This window comes from Podarcis cretensis (genome assembly GCF_951804945.1).
Source record: "Podarcis cretensis genome assembly, chromosome: 15".
Lineage (NCBI taxonomy): Eukaryota > Metazoa > Chordata > Lepidosauria > Squamata > Lacertidae > Podarcis > Podarcis cretensis.
The window spans coordinates 32,900,062-32,921,427 of record NC_137185.1 but is presented as its reverse complement, the minus strand read 5'-3'; the positions used below and the strand labels follow the sequence as shown (position 1 = coordinate 32,921,427).

Below are 21,366 nucleotides of genomic sequence, written 5' to 3'. Positions count from 1 at the left end.
CTAATGATTTTAACAGTTTACAATGGTTTTTAAGATAAATCATAAATTTCCTCCATTCTTTATTAAGAAATTTGTCTTCCTGATTTCTTATTCTTCCTGTCATTTTTTGCCATTTCGGCATAACCCATCAACTTGATCTGCCATTCTTCTCTGGTAGGGCCTTTATCTTCTTTCCATCTCTGGGCCAATAACATCTGCGCAGCCGTGGTCACATACATAAATAGCCTTTTCTGCTTCCTTTGGGATTTTGGCACCTAAAATTCCTAAAAGGAAAGCTTCAGGTTTATAAAGAAAAAGTTATTTTAAACATTTTTTTCAATTTGTTATATATCATTTCCCAAAATCCTTTTACTACCTGTTCTTTCTGAGTGTGCAAGCTGCAACCATTTTGAGAAAATGGAAGGGCACCCTCGGTTTGCTTTGCACTTCCCCTCTGTGTGGTTGTTTGGATAGGGCAAGTAAATTGGCCCCTACTCAATATCACTTTGAAGGCAATGTACCTCTGCATACTTGTTGCTGAGAACTGGGAGCTGTTGCAGCCGGGTCCTTCTTGTTGGCTGCCCCTAGACATCTGGTTGGCTGCTGTGAGAACAAGATCCTGGCGCGGACGGGCAATTCTTACATTCTTATACCTTGCCCAAGATCTCCCCCAAAACCTGAAGCTGGCACTGCCTGCAAATGAAGGCGATGCTCATTTGAGAGTCAGTTCCGTCAACTCTGCAGGACTGACTTCCGAATAAACACGCCTAGGGACTGGGGGTTGCATTGCATGTGTGTCAGCATGACAGCAGAGTAGGAAATGGCCTGGAAACCAGAGGAGAGTAATTTGAAATCCTGCAGAGACAGAGCCCTTTCCGGGGAATTGCATCACTGGCACTGTGGCACAGAGAAGTTTGTTCTGCAATTGCCTGCTACGTTGGTGGCCCAGGCATCAACAGGGTGAGTCAAGCCAACACCCCTCACCAAAACATTTCTTTTACTTCTTGTGGAACTTGGAAAGGAGATGCTCCCTCAGCCCGAGTTTCCCATGCGATCCTTTCTCCTGGCTCCTTTCCATTTGACTAGTGCAAGCAGGCTGGGTTAGGAGGGAGGGAAGGAAGGAAGGATTATGTAGTAAACATGGCTTTTGGGAAAACAGTTCCCCCCCACAAACTGTTCCCCTGGTCATTCCCCACCACCACTTGACCAAAATCCCTGGCTGATTGAAAGATATTTGGGGAAGAGGTTCAGAGAAAAATCAGCAGTGGGTACAAGGGTTAAGCAGCCTTTGAATATTCTGTCCTCCCTACTGCTGCTTCACACCTTTTCAAATAAGCACTGGTTTGGGAATCCTGTGTTTACCTCACTAAACATTGTAGTTCTGCCCCTAGATAACTTTAGTCTCCAGAATACCTTTCCAACGAGCCACAGTGCTGATGAAACCAGTTTCGAAAGGTATGCTGCAGAGAGTTGCCCCATGACCACCGTGTTCAACATCAGTTTCGTTGGACTGGTCATGTTGTACAGATGCCTGATGATCGTCTTCCAAAGCAAGTACTCTATTTGGAACTTAAAAATGGCGAGCGTGTTAAAATTTAAGAAGATGTAAGTGGGAGCGGGAGATGTGAGGGAGTCCAAAGAGGTTTTGAAAATATGTCATGATATATGCTTTATTGTGGATTTTTTTTGCATTTGTATTCAAAAAATTTTTAATAAACATTTATAAAAATAAAAAATAAAAATGGCGAGCGTAATGCTGGCGGTCAACAAAAGAGGTTTAAAGACTCTCTCAAGGCAAATCTAAAAATATATAGTGTAAGCACCAGCAAATGGGAAACTGGCCTGCGAGCGCTCCAATTGGAGAACAGCCTTTACCAAAGGTGTCGTAGACTTTGAAGATGCTCAAACTCAGGACAAAAGGGAGAAATGTGCTAAGAGGAAGGCATGCTTGGCAAACCCTCACCGTGATCAAGTCCTGTCTGGAAACCTATGTCCCCACTGTGGAAGGATGTGTGGATCCAGAATTGGCCTCCACAGTCACTTACGGACTCATTGTTAAAACCGTGTTCATGGAAGACAATCTTGGCTACATGTGATCGCCAAGGAAGAAGAAGAAGCAGAACAACGTGAGACTAGGCATGAAGGAGATCTTTATTTCAATTCAATTACCCATTTCCTCACTTTCTGACACAGTACATGAACTGAAATGTGCACTTCTCTGAATTTTGCAGTCCACTTCTCCAGCCAAGTACCGACTAAAAAAATGCATCCACCAGGATGAAGTATGCGTAGAAATGCATTATATTGTTTTAGGATTGGGGTTGGTTTGGATGAAACGTGTGGGTCCCCATGAAGCCGGTGATTGAGTATCTGTGAGATGAGATTTTGTAGTAGAAGGGAATCACTGAACTGGCCAAACCAGTCTTTTTGTTCAGATAATGGCCCTAGCTCAGCCTTTAAGCATGACCAAGAATAGCCCCTGTTGCCATAGAGACAACTGGAGGAAGATGTTATTTTAGGAAGAAACTCCTTTCCATTGCTCTTACCTGGCTGGTTGTCACTAGGGATGGGGGAACAATTGGCCAGGAAACTAGTCTTTGTGTTAGTCTGGTCTGTGGATGGAAAGACACAAAAAGACTTCTTGCTCTCTGTGCTGAACCCAAAGCGATGGCTTTGGGGTTCCCCTGGAAGCCTAATGATGAGCCTAGATCTGTTGGCATGTAAATGCTGTGAGCCCTTCCATCTTATGTTATATATATATATGTAAATAAAACCATATATCCTAAAGACGCCACAGGCTGAATTGACCTTCATTCTAAGGAAACTGAACTCTGTGAACCAGTGGCCCTCCAGATGTGGCCTACAACTCCCATGATCCCTAGCTAACAGGACCAGTGGTCAGGGATGGTGGGAATTGTAGTCCAAAACATCTGGAGGGCCGAAGGTTGGGGATGCCTGATCTAGTATTTTAAGGGAAATTGCTTTGCAAAAATGCATATGCTAGGCAAAATTTCATTTTAAAATGTGTATTTTAAGGGGAAAATTTGCACTAAAATGCTGGTTAATTTTGATGAGGAGGTTTTGTGTTTAATGCAAATTGCAGTCAAAATGTGGAGAACTGACTCTGAAGTTGGGAAAATGAGAAACCGAAATGGACAGATTGGCCCATCCATCGCTACTTGAGGCCTGGATCACTGACTCTCTGCATCCTCCCTCTGTTTGCTGACATACTCTACCCTTTCCACGACTGGCCTGTGTCATATGTAGCTAATCAGCGGTGCTGCGGAGAAGCAGGAATGATAAACTGTTTTTACTATTATTATTTTTAAAAAATTCAATCAAGTTAGTGGAGAACATTGGAAACAGCTGTAGGACTGAGTCTCGGAGCTTATTTGAAGTGGAAGTGGGGTGGCTAAGGCATCTCTGAGCCCTCATTGATGGAGTCACTTGTGTCAGGCAGCCTCACAAAGAGAGAGCCCGCACTTTCTCAACGGTACAGAGGATGGCAGGACAATGTTCGGTTGATTTGAAATGATCATTTTTCTTCTGGTCACAAACTGGCACTAAACACATGCAGACACAGCCTTTTAAGCAGAGAAACGGCTCATGAAACAGAGGGCTTGGTTGCAAATCAGGAAGAGACCAAGTTGCAAAGGAAGGTCCTGGTTTGAATCTTGCCTCCATCATGACTTACAAGATAGTTTGTTTATTTATTTAGCTATTTGTAAAAGTATTTCTGTACCTCCTTATGACAAAATGCCAGGGCAGTGCGTAACGTTGAAACAAGAAGCACCGTTTGAAAAGCAGAAACAGAAGCAAAACTGCAGGCGATCATTATCAAGGTGACTGGCTAATCAAAATATCAAATCAAATCGATCTTTATTACGGTCCAGAGACCCAACAAATCATTACAAAGCAATGCACAATTCAGACTGCCTACCTCCAGGTTAAACAAGCGTTTTGTTCAAAAGATAGGGATCATTGATTCTTGCAACCACCAATAAAAACTTTGCCACTGCTAATGTTCTGGCGTTTGTCTGGTTTTCCAATAGGAACCTGACATGGTGAGCCTCTGATTTTCCCGGGAAAGGTACCAGCAAGGGTAATATCAGTTCAGCCCTGGCTTGCTCGTATTTAGCACAGTGCTGCAAAATATGTTTTATGGAATCGACGTCTTGAGCACACGAGCAAAGTCTGTCCTGGTAGGGAAATCCTCTCAACCTGCCATCCAGCACTGCAGAAGGAAAGATGTTTAGTCTGGCTTTGAAAAGCCTTCAATAATTCGGTACTGTCAGGTTTTTAAGTTAAAGACATGCCCATATTGTAAAAAATAAACATCTGCAAAGGACAGTTGGCATAAAAACGGTATTCAAGGGATGTCAGAATGTAAATAGTGAGGATGCCTGATAAATCTCTGCTGGAAGAGTGGGCTACAGCAGGGGTTCCCAATTGGTAAGCCACCCAGGGGGTCTGTGGCACCATTCATGTAACAAAAACTATAATTGAGGTATCAACATTTTCAAAAGTATGGGGTACATGGGTTGGCTTTTCAAAAACAGGGGGCCTGGAGTACTTGGGAGCCACTGTTGTACAGTGTGGGAGTGGTGGTTGAGGCCATTCGGGCATCTGTGACAGAGGGGACAACTAATAGTGGATTCTCTCAGTGATGGAGTTGGGCTCAAGCAGTCCTTAAGATTCCCTGGGTCCAAGTTGTGGAGGGCTTTGTATATCAATGCATGGGCTCTGCCAGTGAACCTTCCCTGAAAAAACAAAGAAGCTAAAGCAGTTAATGAAATGCATATGAAAATTGGTTAATGTAGGGGTAGCCAAAGTGGTGCCCTCCAGCTATTGGGGGCTAGCACCCACTAGGGCAGAAGGCAGGGAGGTGTCAGAGCCAAATGACAGGCAGAGCCACCTCCTTGTGGTGGTTGTAGGTTTTAGGTGGTTATGGATACAACAACAACAACAACAACAACAACAACCTGTTATTTTTACCCCGCCCATCTAGCTGGGTTTCCTCAGCCATTCTGGGCAGCTCCCAATATAATATTAAAAACACGATAAATACATCTAACATTAAAAAGTTCCCTAAACAGGGCTGCCTTCAGATGTTTTCTAAAAGTCAGGTAGTTGTTTATTTCCTTGATGGGAGGGCGTTCCACAGGGTGGGCGCTACTACTGAGAAGGCCCGCTGCTTGGTTCCCTCTAACTTCACTTCTTGCAATGAGGGAACCACCAGAAGGCCCTCGGAGCTGGACCTCAGTGTCCGGGCAGAATGATGGGGGTGGAGACTCTCCTTCAGGTATATATAGGTACATTGGTATAGGAACTCAGGAAGGACTTGTGAGAACCATGTGGTCTGAGCTGGGAGCAAACCAGCTTAGCCTCTCCACACTCTGGGCTTCTCAGGTAGACTGTAGAGGAACAAAGGCTTGATTACCTAGTCCCTCCCATGGTGAGCTAAGCCTGGCAGCACAGCTTATTCTATGATCTTAACCCCTTCATACATTCATGTTGGTTATATGAGGCTGGTTAGCCCACATGGCTCCCATCATCCCTGACCATTAGCCATGCAGGCAGGACTGATGGAAGTTGGAGTCCACTGACATCCTGAGGGTACCACATTGTCTTCCCCTGATCTAGTCCCCATGTTGTCCTCTCTGGGACAGCAGTGGCTCTTCATGATAGCAGATAAGAGCCCTTTCCCAGTCATGCAACTTGAGAACCCGTAACTTGAGATGGCAGGGATTGAACTTTTGGCCTCATGTGAGGAAAACAAAGATGCTTTATGGGCCCCTTGATGGTCTTTTGACTTGGAGCCCTCCTTGTCCCTTGGCTCAGTAAACTCAGCAAATGCCCTCCCAAAAGACACACGACACTCTGCAAGCTCTGCTTGATAGATTCATGGGCAACAGATTGACTAGTTACTGTCAACCTTGTTCCGTTACACATATGTGTGTTGGGGGTGGGGGTTGTTTTTGTTACTATAGTATGCATTTTGTGTCTGTATATTGTAAACCGCCCTGTGATTCTCAGATAAAGGGCAATATAGAAATTTAATAAATAATAATACTAACAATATACCATCAGATATGCACCCATGCTGGCATTGACTTGGAAAATGTATGTTTGTGTATAAAGCACTATAAAACAAAGTAAAAGGTAAAGGACCCCTGGACGGTTACATCCAGTCAAAGGTGACTATGGGGTTGCGGCACTCATCTCACTTTCAGGCCGAGGGAGCTGGCGTTTGTCCACAGACAGCTTTCCAGGTCATGTGGCCAGCATGACTAAACCGCTTCTGGCACAATGGAACACCATGACAGAAACCAGAGCGCACGGAAACGCCATTTACCTTCCCACTGCAGCACTACCTATTTATCTACTTGCACTGGCGTGCTTTCGAACTACTAGGTTGGCAGGAGCTGGGACAGAACAATGGGAGTTCACCCCGTCATGGGGATTTGAACCACTGACTTTCTGATCGGCAAGCCCAAGAGGCTCAGTGGTTTAGACCACAGCGCCACCCGATGCCACATTGAACAGCCATAGCTTCCTCCAAGGAATTTTGGGAGCTGTAGCTTGTTAAGGGTACTGAGAGTCCCCCTAGTCCCTTCCCAGAGCTATCACTTGGCTGAATATTCAAGTCCATCCCTGCCACCGGGAGGGGACCAGGAAGACCTAGAAACTTCAGGTCAGCCCTGGTGTCTTGCCAACCAGTTCATATCTGGTCTTCAGTTGATCTCCGTTAAATGTCAGATGTTAGAAATGATCCTAGGCCCAAGAAAACCCAAGTACTTTGTGGGCTTTGTCGATAACCCCTCTCTTTACACAATACACAATAATACTCTTTAACGGCTTGCAACGCGGAGGTCCCTTTCCGGTCTCTACACAATAAGCAGACTGAGAACCAATCTTTCTGTAAGTCAAGAGAACTGGAGAGCAAATTATTAGCAAAGATGCGGGTTTCAGATTTCGAGGTGTTATTAAACCTAACAAGAGTGAGGAAAGAAGGAATTTTCATAATTATAAAACTGCCTTGGCACTGTCCTTTTGCGGCTGGCTTCCTATCTGTACGATCTTGCGCAAGTCCCAATCGGAGACAAAATAAAGAACAGTCTCCAAACACTGACAGAGGCGCCTTTAGGGGAACAGACACACCTCAGCCAGGCAAAGAAATGGCTTGCCTTTTTGACTTAATTAAACCCACGGATATCGATCTGCCTGGATCTGATTTCATAGTATGTATGAGACACTGAGTGTGCATGCTAATATATATATGTATGTATGTATGTATCATCTCCGTTGACAGAAAGATGAAATGCGTTTCCATTTCTTGCAAATCATCTGTGTCTCTACAAGGCCCTTCTCTGTTTGGAACCAGTCCAGCTACACAGACATAAATAAACATTGATTTGGGGACAGGATTAATAATGCTTTGCTGTAAGATCTATTTATTCTTTTGCACATATGTCCCACCCAAGAATAGGAAGGGGGGGGCTCACATTCTATGTGGGGGCCCCATTGTGTTTGTTCTGGAAACTGCCATTAGCGCAGAATGCTGCACCCAACTGTGGATGGAATGTAGATTCTGTCTGTATGCAATGTCCCTGTTCAAAGATATGCAGTGGGTGCCAATTTATTACTGGGCCAGGTCCAAGATAGTAATATACTAATAGTAAAGGGACGCGGGTGGCGCTGTGGGTTAAACCACAGAGCCTAGGACTTGCTGATCAGAAGGTCGGCAGTTCTAATCCCCGCGACGGGGTGAGCTCCCATTGCTCAGTCCCAGCTCCTGCCAACCTAGCAGTTCGAAAGCACATCAAAGCGCAAGTAGATAAATAGGTACTGCTCCAGCGGGAAGGTAAACGGTGTTTCCGTGCGCTGCTCTGGTTCGCCAGAAGCGGCTTAGTCATGCTGGCCACATGACCCGGAAGCTGTATGCCGGCTCCCTCGGCCAATAAAGCGATATGAGTGCCGCAACCCCAGAGTCGGCCACAACTGGACCTAATGGTCAGGGGTCCCTTTACCTTTACCTTTAAACATTAACAGCTATTAACTGCTTGGGACCTGTTTACTTACAGGATCACCTTACCCATATGTGCCCACTTGGCTGCTTTGACCTGCTGAACTGGCAGCTTTACAGGTGCCACATAATATTTCTTCCATACTTGTAAGAACTCTGTACTTTAGGGTGACTGAACTTCGGAACTCCCTGCCTATTGACTTCAGACAGGGGCCTTCACTGTACAATTTCTGGTGCCTGCTTAAAAGTTTTTTTGTTTAGGCAAGCCAATCTAAACATGTGAAGCTTTCTTTTTAGCATCAGATATTAAGGAATTTAAACAACTATCTGACTTTTAGAAGACATCTGAAAGCAGTCCTGTTTGGGGAAGTTTTTAATGTTTGATGTTTTATCACTTAATAATAATAATAATATTCTGTTGGGAGCTGCCCAGAGTGGTTGGGGAAACCCTGCCAGATGGGCTGGGTATAAATAATAAATTATTATTATTATTATTATTATTATTATTATTATTATTATTATTATTGCAGTGGTACCTCGGGTTACATACGCTTCAGGTTACAGATGCTTCAGGTTACAGACTCCTCTAGCCCAGAAATAGTGCTTCAGGTTAAGAACTTTGCTTCAGGATGAGAACAGAAATTGTGCTCTGGTGGCATGGCAGTAGCTGGAGGCCACATTAGCTAAAGTGGTGCTTCAGGTTAAGAACAATTTCAGGTTAAGAATGGACGTCTGGAACGAATTAAGTACTTAACCCGAGATACCACTGTATATAGATGAACCCTTGGCCTGATTCAGCAATATGTACAGATTCCGGTTGGGAATTGTTGTTGTTGTTGTTGTTGTTGTTGTTGTTGTTGTTGTTGTTATTAATTATCTGGCCTTCACCCTAAGGCATAGAGGAGAGGACCTTCTTTTGAGTCAGAGCAAAAGGAAGAGAGCATGAAGAAGGGACCATGGGTCTACCCCAGCCTTCCTCAACCTGGTTGCCGCTAAACGCTTGAAATTCCAATTCCCATCATCCCTGACCACTGGCCATGCTGGTTTGGAGCTGATGGGAGTTGTAGTCCCTAATGTCTGGAGAGCACCCAGTTGTGCAAGGCGGGATTATAGCGCTGGAGCATATGCTCAGCAGGGAACAAGCTGCTCAGCTTTCTGTCTCCGGCACTTACGTCTGGGTCAAAGGAGAGGTTGGCAAAGCTTCCCGTAAACCCAGCAAACCAGATTATAAAACTAGCTAAGCACAGCAGGAAGCACAAGCTTCTCTCCCCCCCCCGCCCTCCACGATGCACCACCTGTCTCACGATGCCTGCGGGATAGGCAATTGCAGCTCCCCCCCCCCGCCTGAGGCGCGACAAGGTGAAAGGCAAATTGGGCCACGTCGTAAGACACAAGGGATGCTGTTTAGTTTGGCTGTTGCTTCATCTGCATGGGATTCCTGACAGGTACTCTCATGCTCTTTGCTCATGTAATTTTATTATTTTCTGCAGGGTGGGAGGAGGTACGGTAATAAGCAATTAATTTTAATTAAAAGATTGGCTGTGTGGTGGAGGGGGGCTGATGCGCGAGCGCTGGGGGTGAGGAATTGCAGGTAATTTCGAGTTGTTTGCCTTGGCTTGTTTCCCTGTGCTATTTCAGCTAATTGTCATTATTTAGTCATTTGTTGCTACGGCGACAGCAGATCACTTCAGGTTGCCAAGTCTCTTAGTACAAGCTCAAACAAGGCACTTGAGGCGGGGGGGGGGGGGGCGCTGTGATATTTCTCTTTCCCCTCCAGCTTGCCAAAGAAACCTGAGGCCCTGCGTATTGGGAAATCGTCCAATCTTCCCTTCTTGAGAGCTAACTCCTCGCCCTCTGCGACTCCTGGAAAGTTACAAGTTCCAGAACTGAGACCCCAAATTGCCAAAGAGCAGCCAGGCCATCCCATTTTAATGGAACATGGGGATATTCATTTGAGGGGTGTGTCTGCAGCCCTCCAGATGTGGTCGGACTCCAACTCCCATCACCCCCAGCCAGCTCAGCCAATGGTCAGGGGCAAGGGGAGTCATAAACCAACATCTGGAGGCCTTGCTTTACCCAGACTTAGTCTTCATCAGCGTTGGGGAAGCTTGGGCCCTCCAGATGTTACTGGACTACCCCTCCCATCAACCCTGACCAGCCTGGCCAATACTCTCATCTAATGGGCCAAAGATTCTCAACCCCTTATCCAGATGTTGATTGGGGGGTTCTTATGTGTACACCCCCATATAGCCCACCCCTACTGGTGTTCAGATGGACATTTCCCCATTGCAAGGAAAATAAGAGGAAATTCATCACCAGGAAGAAGGATAATATTAATAATAATAATAAATTTTTATGTATACCCCACCCTTCCCGGTTCAGAAAACTGGGCTCAGGGTGGCTAACAACAAATTTAAAACATTTAATTGTGATACAACAAAAAACAGCATAAAATACAGTATAAAAGCATGAATAACAATAAATTCAAACCAGATTTGTTGTCTGGCAGATTCTAATTTATGTGTATCAAGGTAGAAATAAGTTTCAGCATCGTCAAGAGGCATGTGACTAGGAAAATCATGCGCCTGCTCTGTCTGCTGTCTGGGCGTTCTTTACAGGCAACTTCAAGGCCCCCTTTCACATGTATTTATAAACTTGACTCCGACCAGAAAGCCCTTCAAATATAGGGCTGTACTCTGCAAAGTAAGACAGGTGAGATGAGACAATTCCATAGCCTTATCAAGGGCTGTTGGCCATGACCATCCCCTCCAACATTCCTCAGATGAAAACAGGGGCATTTCTCACTCCCCCACAATTGGCGTTCCTTGATTCCTTGACACCCCCCCTCCCGCAAGAGCATTTCTTCTCAGAATAACGGCAAGTACCACTGTCACTACACCAATGGGACATAGCGCACACACCCTCCGCCGTCCTGAGCAAACCCCTTAATCCGAATTTTATTTTATTCCTTGGTAGATTTACAAAAAGGAAAAAGGAAAGAAAAACACACATCAGTACATAAATCTTAGTGCTTTAGTCCTTTTTCATGATGTATCCACAATGCTTTTGTACTCATCACGGTATGGGGTTGGTTATACACGATTCGATGTGGCTTTCGATACTGTTTGCACCTGAACATTTTTCAGGGACAGACTTGCTCCTTCGTTTCCCATCAGTGCATGCCCTGTAGCTTCCTGCTGAAATCCTGTAACTTTTTGCACCACAAGTGCCATCTTCTTGATGTTTTGTCCTGCTTTTGTTGAGCTCTAATGCAATAGTGCCCTGAGTACAATAGTCATTGGGGAAGCACCACAGAAACCTGAGGTCCTGTGTATTGGGAAATCGTCCAACCTTCCCTTCTTGAGAGCTAACTCCTTGCCCTCTGCGACTCCTAGGTAAAGGGACCCCTGACCATTAGGTCCAGTCGTGGCTGACTCTGGGGTTGCGGCGCTCATTTCGCTTTATTGGCCAAGGGAGCCGGCATACAGCTTCCGGGTCATGTGGCCAGCATGATGAAGCCGCTTCTGGCAAACCAGAGCAGCGCACGGAAACACCATTTACCTTCCCGCTGGAGCGGTACCTATTTATCTACTTGCACTTGACGTGCTTTCGAACTGCTAGGTTGGCAGGAGCAGGGACCGAGCAATGGGAGCTCACCCCGTTGCGGGGATTCGAACCACGGACCTTCTCATCGGCAAGTCCTAGGCTCTGTGGTTTAACCCACAGCGCCACCTAGACTGAGCAACAAAGCAGAAGCAACAAAGCTGAATGATGTTGGGATGGTGCAATAGAAATCCCAAACCCATGAACTATTATTGCATCCATTACATGTTGCAAAATATAGCCACAAATACAAACAACAACCCTCCAGTCTGGAAAGGCCATTCTGGGTGAGATCAGCCTTTCCCGCCTTAATGCTCTCCAACTGCTTTATGCTACAACTCCCTTTATATCTGACCATAGGCTATGCTGCCTCGATCTGATGGGAGTTGTAATTCAACAACACCAAAGTGTGTCAGGTTGGGGGAAGGCTGGACAAGATAAGCCTTTGGTTGGATCCACCATACATAGCTCCTGCATTCTAAAAATGCTCATATCGTTTTCTTACTTCTGAATCAATGCACAGTAGCTTTGAGGCAGCACCATACTTTTGTAAACTGCTATAATTATGCGGGATGCGGGTGGCGCTGTGGGTAAAAGCCTCAGCGCCTAGGACTTGCCGATCGAAAGGTCGGCGGTTCGAATCCCCGCGGTGGGGTGCGCTCCCGCTGCTCGGTCCCAGCGCCTGCCAACCTAGCAGTTCGAAAGCACCTCCGGGTGCAAGTAGATAAATAGGGACCGCTTACTAGCGGGAAGGTAAACGGCGTTTCCGTGTGCGGCTCTGGCTCGCCAGATGCAGCGATGTCACGCTGGCCACTTGACCCGGAAGTGTCTCCGGACAGCGCTGGCTCCTGGCCTCTTGAGTGAGATGGGCGCACAACCCCAGAGTCTGTCAAGACTGGCCCGTACGGGCAGGGGTACCTTTACCTTTACCTTTATAATTATGCAGCTGGGATTTATATGGGTCTAATTCCAGCTATTCAGACGTGTGTGGAGAGACCATTGCCCAGAGCACAGGCTCAGAAAGAGCTTGCTGTGACGTTCTGCGAAGCTCAGCCGAGAGTTGCATTTTTGTTGTTGTTTGAAGGGAAATGACGACATTCGCAAAGGTGCTGCTTTAAATGGAAAAGAACCCCAGAGAGTTATAATTAGCGTCTGCTTGTTTTACTACCAATAAAGTTTTTTTAAAAGGAAAAAAGCAACACAGCTCCCAGCTTATAAAAAGACATCTGGGCTGTAAAACTGTTGATATTTGCTATCATTGCCTTTGCCCTGTTTGCAGCCGGAACACTAGTGGGGCTTTAGTTTCATTCTGCAGTTCTCCAACTGCTTTCCTCTAAGTAATTCCATAAGCTTCATTGTGACTACTCTGAAGTCAGTGGCTTGAGACACTTGCATGCTTTGGTGGGGGTAGATTTCTGCATTGCAGGGTGCTAGAACTACATAGCCCATAGGATCCCTTCCAATAATACAGTTCTATTATTCTGTTATTCTACCTCATTTCCTTACATTACATTACGCTGGCTTTTATTGTGTGTTATGATGCTTTTGGCTACAGTTGCTTTCAAACTGTTTCATTGCTGGCTTCTATTGTTTCCTTTCCTTTTTACATAGCTGTTTTTGTTGTGTTGTGCTTTAATATTTTGTAAGCTGCTTTGTACTATAGGAGGAAAGGTTGGGTATAAACACTTAACAAGCAATCAAGCACGCTCTTTGCTGTCTGCAGACTTTCATCACTAGAGGCCGCTGCAGTGCCTGAGCAAAGAGACAGGGACATGTTTGAACCTAGCGAGAGACCAGCAGCTAAATGGGTTTTGCAGGCGAAGTGGTGGAGGAAGTTGCTTCAGGGTAACGGCTGCAGAACGACATCAAGAATTTCACAGATCAAAATGCAGACGTTGCTTTGTTACTGTAAACCCCTTTCCTCATTGCCCAAGCTCCACATTATAATACATTAGAACAGCTATCCCTAATATAGTTCCCCTTTCTGTGGCCTTATCCAGACCTACTTTTGTGCCATGTTTCTAGGCACGTCTGTGCTTTAAAGCTCTGTGTGCAAGTGCTTTTTTTATATATAGCTCCACCACTTACCCCACAAAAACCCACTCTTTACTGCAGAATTGGAGCAAACAGCAATCCGCAGAACACCCTAATTACCATCTGTTCCGATTCAGCATTAAAGAGCAGGTTTTCTTGGGGAAAGAGGCAGGGAAAAGAAAAAGAAAAAAGAACTCATACCAGAAAAGCAAGGGAAAATGTATGTGTGGATGAACCCTGTGTTTTTGGACTCCCATCTCCCATCTTCCCTGATCATTGGCTATGTTTGCTGCAGGCGATGGAAGTTGCAGTCCATCATTGTATGAAAGCCACAGGTTGGGGAAGTGTAATGTGGCCTTCTAGGCCTCTCCGTATGGCCCCTGGAACTCTCAGAATATTTGTTCCTTTGTCCTTTACTGTCACTGGCTCTCCAGCAGCGGCTGTCACTGGCTGAGAATTATTAAGTCCCCCTGATCAATCTGCCAGGGCCCCAGTGTAGACTTGGCTCCTCATTCTTGCTATTCACTTTTATAAAAAATAAATATTCTTTGCACAATTGCTAACTTGAGTAAATAGCATCACATTTAGTTTGGCTCTAATTCTCATCCAGAATAGATGCTGCTCTCAGCTGCATCATATGCTGGTAGCACTTTGGCATGCTGTGCTGCCATTTTGAGTGAAGAGGGAGAGAGGAATGTATCACAAAGCTAGTTTGCTTCCTTGGGAAAGGGGCGCAGCTCAGGAGCAGAGCATGTGCTCTGCGTGCAGAAGGGCCCAGGTTCAATGACTGGCATCTCCAAACAGGGCTGGAATCCTTCCTGGAATCCTGGACAGCCTCTGCCAGTCACTGCAGACAATACTGAGCTAAGAGGACCAATCGCCTGGCTCGGTATAAGGCAGCATCTGATGTTCCTATTGGTGCTTCTGAGCTGTCCCTATTTTGGAGTGGGATTCAATCACAGAATGGCAAATTCAGTCTTGTGCAATTGCAGTAGATTAATAGGTCAAACCCACTGCCCCAAAAGATAGGACTTTGTTACAATAAGGAAAGTAAGGGGGCGGGAATGCATCAGAAAGTGTGGGATACCACTTGCAAGGTTGTCTAATCTCCCTACAAACAGGGGCAGATCTACTATGAAACAATTGAAGCTTAAACTTCAGGGCCCTTAATCCCAGAGGGGCCCCAGAAGCAACTTTAGTTCATGTTGCTTAAAAGTTTGGGGTCTAGCAGACCAAATATGAGTTGTAGAACTCAAATTGCTGTGTGTGTGTGTGTGTGTGTGTGTGTTTGTATATGTGTGTTTCAACAATCTCAAAGTCTGAGAGTCAGTAGCACAGATGTTACACAGGTTTGGTGATCTGTTGTAGGGCAACTCCATTGGAGAAGATGACAGCAGTTACTCAGACCTTGTTGCTGGTTGCAAAGTTCAGCTTCAAAAATGTAGGCCCACCAGAATGCCTGCTTATCAAAAAGACATTATCTAGACTTCCTCTAAGCAAATCAATATGAATGCTCAATAAACAGGAAGCACCCTATGCTCCCTCAGGAGGGCGTTTTTCCCGAAATCATGGTGTTCTCTATGCCTCCACTGGTATTCCCAACTTTCTCCTCCACCCTGCTGCTGTTAAGACCCACCAACGAATATTTCTGACTCAGAAAACCCAGCTCTCTTTCCCCAGCTGTTCCAATCCTGGCACGGCACACCAAGTGACTTCATTTCCCGTGAGGCTCTGCTTCTGCCATTGGAGCTCCTCTGTACGTAGCAACGACTTCCACAACAAGAGGAGCTCAACATGGGACCAGTCAATGGAGTCACCTGCCAGGTTTGGAAGGAGCCTGCGTGTAAACAGGGAGAGTTGCACGCTTGAGATCTGCCGCAGACCCCTCTTTCTCAAGCTCAAGAGTTTCCTCCTGGCCCAGCCTCTCGACAAAAGCGCATGACTTACAGTTACATCGGTCCCCGCAGAATAGTTACTGCAGTTATTACTCTCTGGCTCCAGGAAAGGAAGATTGAGCACCACACGAGGAAGGTCCAAGTTATCCTTCAATACGTGGGACTTGTGTATGTTTTTCAACTTGGAAATGTAAGGCTAGCAGTTGGACAGGTGCCCTGAGAGGCCAGCGATGGAGAGAGCTGGATAGATCAGCCAGATATTCTCATCATGGTAATAAAATAGGGGTTCTAATAAGCAGTTGATTCAGAGTGACAGGGAGGCCACCAGGGAATGGACAGAAGTGCGGAATGAGGGCATAAAAAGAGCCCAGTTAGCTAAAGGTAAAGGGACCCCTGACAATTAGGTCCAGTCATGGATGACTCTGGGGTTGCAGCTCTCATCTCACTTTATTGGCTGAGGGAGCCGGTGTACCGCTTCCGGGTCATGTGGCCAGCATGACTAAGCCGCTTCTGGTGAGCCAGAGCAGTGCACAGAAACACCGTTTACCTTCCCGCTGGAGTGGTACTTATTTATGTACTTGCACTTTGACGTGCTTTCGAACTGCTAGGTTGGCAGGAGCAGGGACTGAGCAACGGGAGCTCACCCCGTTGCGGGGATTCAATCCCCCGACCTTCTGATCGGTAAGCCCAAGGCTCAGTGGTCTAGAAAGCAGAATGTGAGTGCAGCAGCACTCTCCTCACCTGTGATTCCTAGCAACTGGTATGCAGCACAGAGGGATGTTATCTCCCACAGTGGAGGAATGAGCATGAGGACCCCTGGACTCCGTGGAGGTGATTTGCCACATGTTGAAGAAAGACATGCTGCTACCTAGAGAGGCGAATCCACGTAAGACCAGTTAGTCCAGAGACTAAAACGACCTAAATGCAGAGAGGTGAGACTGTCTTACCATCCTTCTGTACCCCACAGAAACACCTCTGGGCTGCAGAAGGCTCGGTTCAAGGTCATTCTTGATGTTGAGTCCATTCACACACACACACAAGACTGCCATGCAGTGACTCATGGCTCAATGTGTCTCCTGCCTCTGTAGAAATGCATTGCATCCAAGGAGAGGTGAAGCGCTGCATGCGATACCCAAATGCTGCCTGTGGTGTTTCAGGTGTGCTGGCAGTTCCACATGTGCAAATCATCAACATACAATATTACAATTGTGGAATGGAGAATGTACAAGCATGGACTCACCTTTAGAGTCAAAGTAGACTGGGGAGAGGTCCATGACTAGAACTTCTTTTTTTCATCGCTTCGCAGTGGGAGGGGGGAAACTGTGTTTGACTAGGACTGGTGTACTGGTGTACTGGGGTGTACTGGGGATCTTTGCCCCTCCATCATTTCCCCATCTGAAATCTGCCCTCTGAAGCTGCTACTGTACTGGTTTCAAGGGAGGGGTGTCTGGGGCTACAATGTCAGTATGAAATGGGGGAAATATTTTTCCTTGGGGATGGGAGCTAATGGCAACTGGGGAGGGGGGTTTCTAATAGGGCTAATCATGAGAGCTGCATGGCTCCGCTCAAATGTGCTTTCCCAGTTTATTTCGAGGCAGCGAGATCAGAGAGAAGATAGCTTGCAAAATTCATCCAGCTCTGCATTTATGCAAAACTGATGATGTGGATGCTTCTCCCTTGACTGGGAGTGGGTGTGGATGTCGCAGTGACATCGTCTGTCTGTTTACGGCATTGATGGGTTCCTGTTTGTGGTACGATGCCCTGCAGTGATGCTGGATTCCAAATCTGCCCAAATTACAAATCCAAGTAATTTCATTTATTATGCCTCTCCACTGGATTCCTGCAGGCTTGCTGACTAACAGCTGAAAGTGTGAACTGGCTCCATCGAAAAGCTTTTGCATATTGCCTCTGGGACAATATGACTGGTGGCCCACCATTCATACTTGTGAGTCCCAACTCGACGCTGCTGTCGTAGACCTCTGTGAAGCTGATTTTAAAGCAGATTTGGAACTGCTCTCCCAAGATCAAACTACCAGGGACCCCTCAACATGGTGCCACCCACAGACCCTACCTGGCACTAATCTGCACCATCGCTTGGCACTGCTGCATGCTGCCGTCATCATAAGCCGCCACCAGGTGGGCAAAGGCTGTTTGCTGCTGCCAGTGGTGCCTTTGAATGGGAGCCAAGATAGCGCTTGACTCTGATCTGCAGCTGGCCCTCACCATATTAGATTACTGAAATTGCAGTGCCTGACACAACTGATGGGACAAGTCACAACAGGGAGGGCTGTAGGAATTCTGAGCAGGGTCAGTTTAGCAATGGGCCCTTCTGAGCAACCAGGACTTTGGCAGGTGTCCCGCTACATCCATCCCTGACATCAGCCCTCTTGATGTTGGACTCCAACTCCCATCAGTCTCAGCCAGCACAGCCAATGGCCAGGTGATTATGAGAATTGTAGTCCAACAGCATTGGGACTACACCCCCAACTTAAAGGCTGCACAGCTCCATCTCGCCCAAGACATCCAAACGCAATCATGCTAACAAGGCACAGCGTGCAGAGGACAACCCAAACTGCCCACCTGGTGTGTGCCTGTCAGCTTTGTGAAAACTGGCAGGAGCAAAGAGCAAAAGCTATTTAGCATTTTGCGTTCGAAATGTCAATGGCTCTGACACACCCAGAGGAGGGACCTGCCCTCACCACCAGGATCAGCACCCGCCACACACTCAAAAATATAACGATAATCCTTTAGCAGGTTAGAACTGCACTTTAATTGGAATAATGACCAAGCTGACACACCTGATGCTAAAATCCCCAAATAACTGTTGCCTCCGGAGGGCTTTTTGGATTAAGAACCAACTGGGATAGGAAAAATGAAATAAAATAATAATTGCTGACAAGTTCTTCTTGGAGGGAGGTTGAGCAGACACTGAGTTTGCTAAGTGCATCTTGCAAGGATTGCCAGTCAAATACCTACACTGCCATTGTACTGCTCCTGCTCCTAACTGGGGGCCACCTTATGCTCGTGCAAGTGGTTTTACAGGCCTTCGGTTGCTTCATTTCTGCGCAAGGAACTGTCTGTGATTGTGCTAAGCAGTCTAAACTTTATATGGTCAAAAGTTGGCAAGGGACTTTATTCTAGTTCATCTGGAGATGGGTGGGAATACAGTGGATCAGCCTGTTTTCTGCTTTTCATGACTTTGGAACCAGAAGGCAGAGGTTTATCTCTGATCTTAGTGCTGTGGGATCTGAGATAAAGCTGTTCCTGCTCCCACGACTTGAACTTTTAATCACCTGCTATCATATTGACCTGCGGAGACCTGTCACAAAGGTCCATGGAAGCAGAGCCAGCCTCTGGCCAGCTCCAGCTCCACTGCACCTCAAAGTATACTACTTCAACATGTGGCAATTTATGGATTTATGCCCCAAAATCTCATCCTGACAGCATCATTGCTAGCTCAGTATGGTCTACACTGGTAGAAACTAGCATTTCAGACAAAGGTGTTTCTCTGTCTTACCTGGGGGGGCCAGGGATTGAACTCAGGACTGGATGTATGCAAATGCATGCAATCTGCCACTTTTAATGTCTTTTTGCTTGCAGTGGCATAGTGTGGGTTGCCAGTGCTCAGGGCTGTGCAGAGCTGAGGGGGGAGAAACAGACAGAATACTCATGCACATTCCACTGCCTAATGGTGTCCATGCCGCCCAGGAAATTGTAGTCACAGAGATAAGAAACGAAGAGCCATTCCATTGTCTGGAGAGGTCACTTCCTGGTTAGCACGAGGAAGTCGTTTTCAATGGAGACCAGCGATAATAATATAATATAATAATAATAATAATAATAATAATAATAATAATAATAATAATTTATTATTTGTACCCCGCCCATCTGGCTGGGTCTCCCCAGCCACTCTGGGCGGCTTCCATAAAAACCAAAAATACACTAAAATATCACAGATTAAAAACTTCCCTGAGCAGGGCTGCCTTAAGATGTCTTCTGAATGTCAGGTAGTTATTTATTGCTTTGACATCTGATGGGAGGGCGTTCCACAGGGCAGGCGCCACGACCGAGAAGGCCCTCTGCCTGGTTCCCTGTAGCTTTGCTTCTCGCAATGAGGGAACCGCCAGAAGGCCCTCGGCACTGGACCTCAGCGTCCGGGCAGAACGATGGAGGTGGAGACGCTCCTTCAGGTATACTGGGCCGAGGCCGTTTAGGGCTTTAAAGGTCAACACCAGCACTTTGAATTGTGCTCGGAAACGTACTGGGAGCCAATGTAGGTCTTTCAAGACCGGTGTTATGTGGTCTCGGCGGCCGCCTCCAGTCACCAGTCTAGCTGCCGCATTCTGGATTAGTTGTAGTTTCCGAGTCACCTTCAAAGGTAGCCCCACGTAGAGCGCATTGCAGTAGTCCAAGCGGGAGATAACTAGAGCATGCACCACTCTGGCGAGACAGTCCGCAGGCAGGTAGGGTCTCAGCCTGCGTACCAGGTGGAGTTGGTAGACAGCTGCCCTGGATACAGAATTGACCTGCGCCTCCATGGACAGCTGTGAGTCCAAAATGACTCCCAGGCTGCGCACCTGGTCCTTCAGGGGCACAGTTACCCTATTCAGGACCAGGGAGTCCTCCACACCAGCCCGCCCCCTGTCCCCCAAAAACAGTACTTCTGTCTTGTCAGGATTCAACCTCAATCCATTAGCCGCCATCCATCCTCCAACCGCCTCCAGGCACTCACACAGGACCTTCACCGCCTTCACTGGTTCTGATTTGAAAGAGAGGTAGAGCTGGGTATCATCTGCATATTGATGGACACCCAGTCCAAACCCCCTGATGATCTCCCCCAGCAGCTTCATATAGATGTTAAAAAGCATGGGGGAGAGGACGGAACCTTGAGGCACCCCACAAGTGAGGGCCCAGGGGTCTGAACACTCATCCCCCACCACCACTTTCTGAACACGATAGCAGTGTGCAGCTGTTTTCAGGCAGCATTAGGTGTTGAAATTTTGCACCCCCTAACAATTTTGTTCCCTGGTCAATTGCCCATGTGAGCCCCTCCCCACACCATGCCACTGTTTGCTCAGACTTATATCTGGGTGTATGCTTGACCTTCTTTAACAATCTTGCACTTGAGTAGATTTGGAGCCCAGTTCAGTACAGATCTGGAACTGATCTTAAAGCAAATAATGCATCCATACAGAGTCGCCAGACATCAGTGATATGATTCAAGTGTGTAATCAATCTTGAGTTTGTGTTGACAGCAGCAGCAGCAGCTCAGCTCATTCTCACCCTGATGGAACATTTCTTGACTACTTCATGGATACTTCCAGGGATGAATCCCTCCTCTGGTTCTTGATCCGAAGCCATCAGAGAAGGAGCCCCCCCCCACTTGTTTTCTCTGTCAGGGAACAGCTGTGATGTTGCTGGGAAATCCTGGAGTATTATGGATGAGGTACTGGCAACTGAAGAAAACTGGAGCACCTTTTGCACCACAGAGCCATAATGCAGGACTAGAATGCCAAGGCCTTCTCCATTTGAAATATACTTCTCAGAAGAAGACATAAACCAGAACCTGGGACTGGAATGAAAAACAGATCCCTGGGCTGGAATCCGATGAGGTCTGTTTTATGTTTGGAACTTGAGGTGAAGATGAATTCCTGTGTACCTCCCCCACCTGTGGGATGGGAGTCAGTCACCCCTTTTGCATGAGAGTCAACCTCTCTAAGCAGCAAGCAGATTTCTGAGGCCACAGAACTTCCCAGAACACTGCCTTTCCCCTGACTATGCACTTCTAAGCTATGGAAGCTCTTCCCTCAAGAAAATCCCTCTGCTGGT

General features: G+C 46.6%; 1 protein-coding gene across 1 annotated transcript in view; it reads left to right on the top strand.

Annotated features, from left to right (window-relative positions):
* The first annotated feature begins 9,343 nt into the window (after positions 1-9,343).
* Positions 9,344-21,366, top strand: part of VSIG10L2 (V-set and immunoglobulin domain containing 10 like 2) — a 71,952-nt gene continuing 59,929 nt past the window's right edge. Inside the window, exon 1 of the mRNA XM_079954977.1 lies at positions 9,344-9,450. The gene's annotated coding sequence lies outside the window, so the exon portion shown is untranslated. The remainder of the gene's footprint in view (positions 9,451-21,366) is intronic.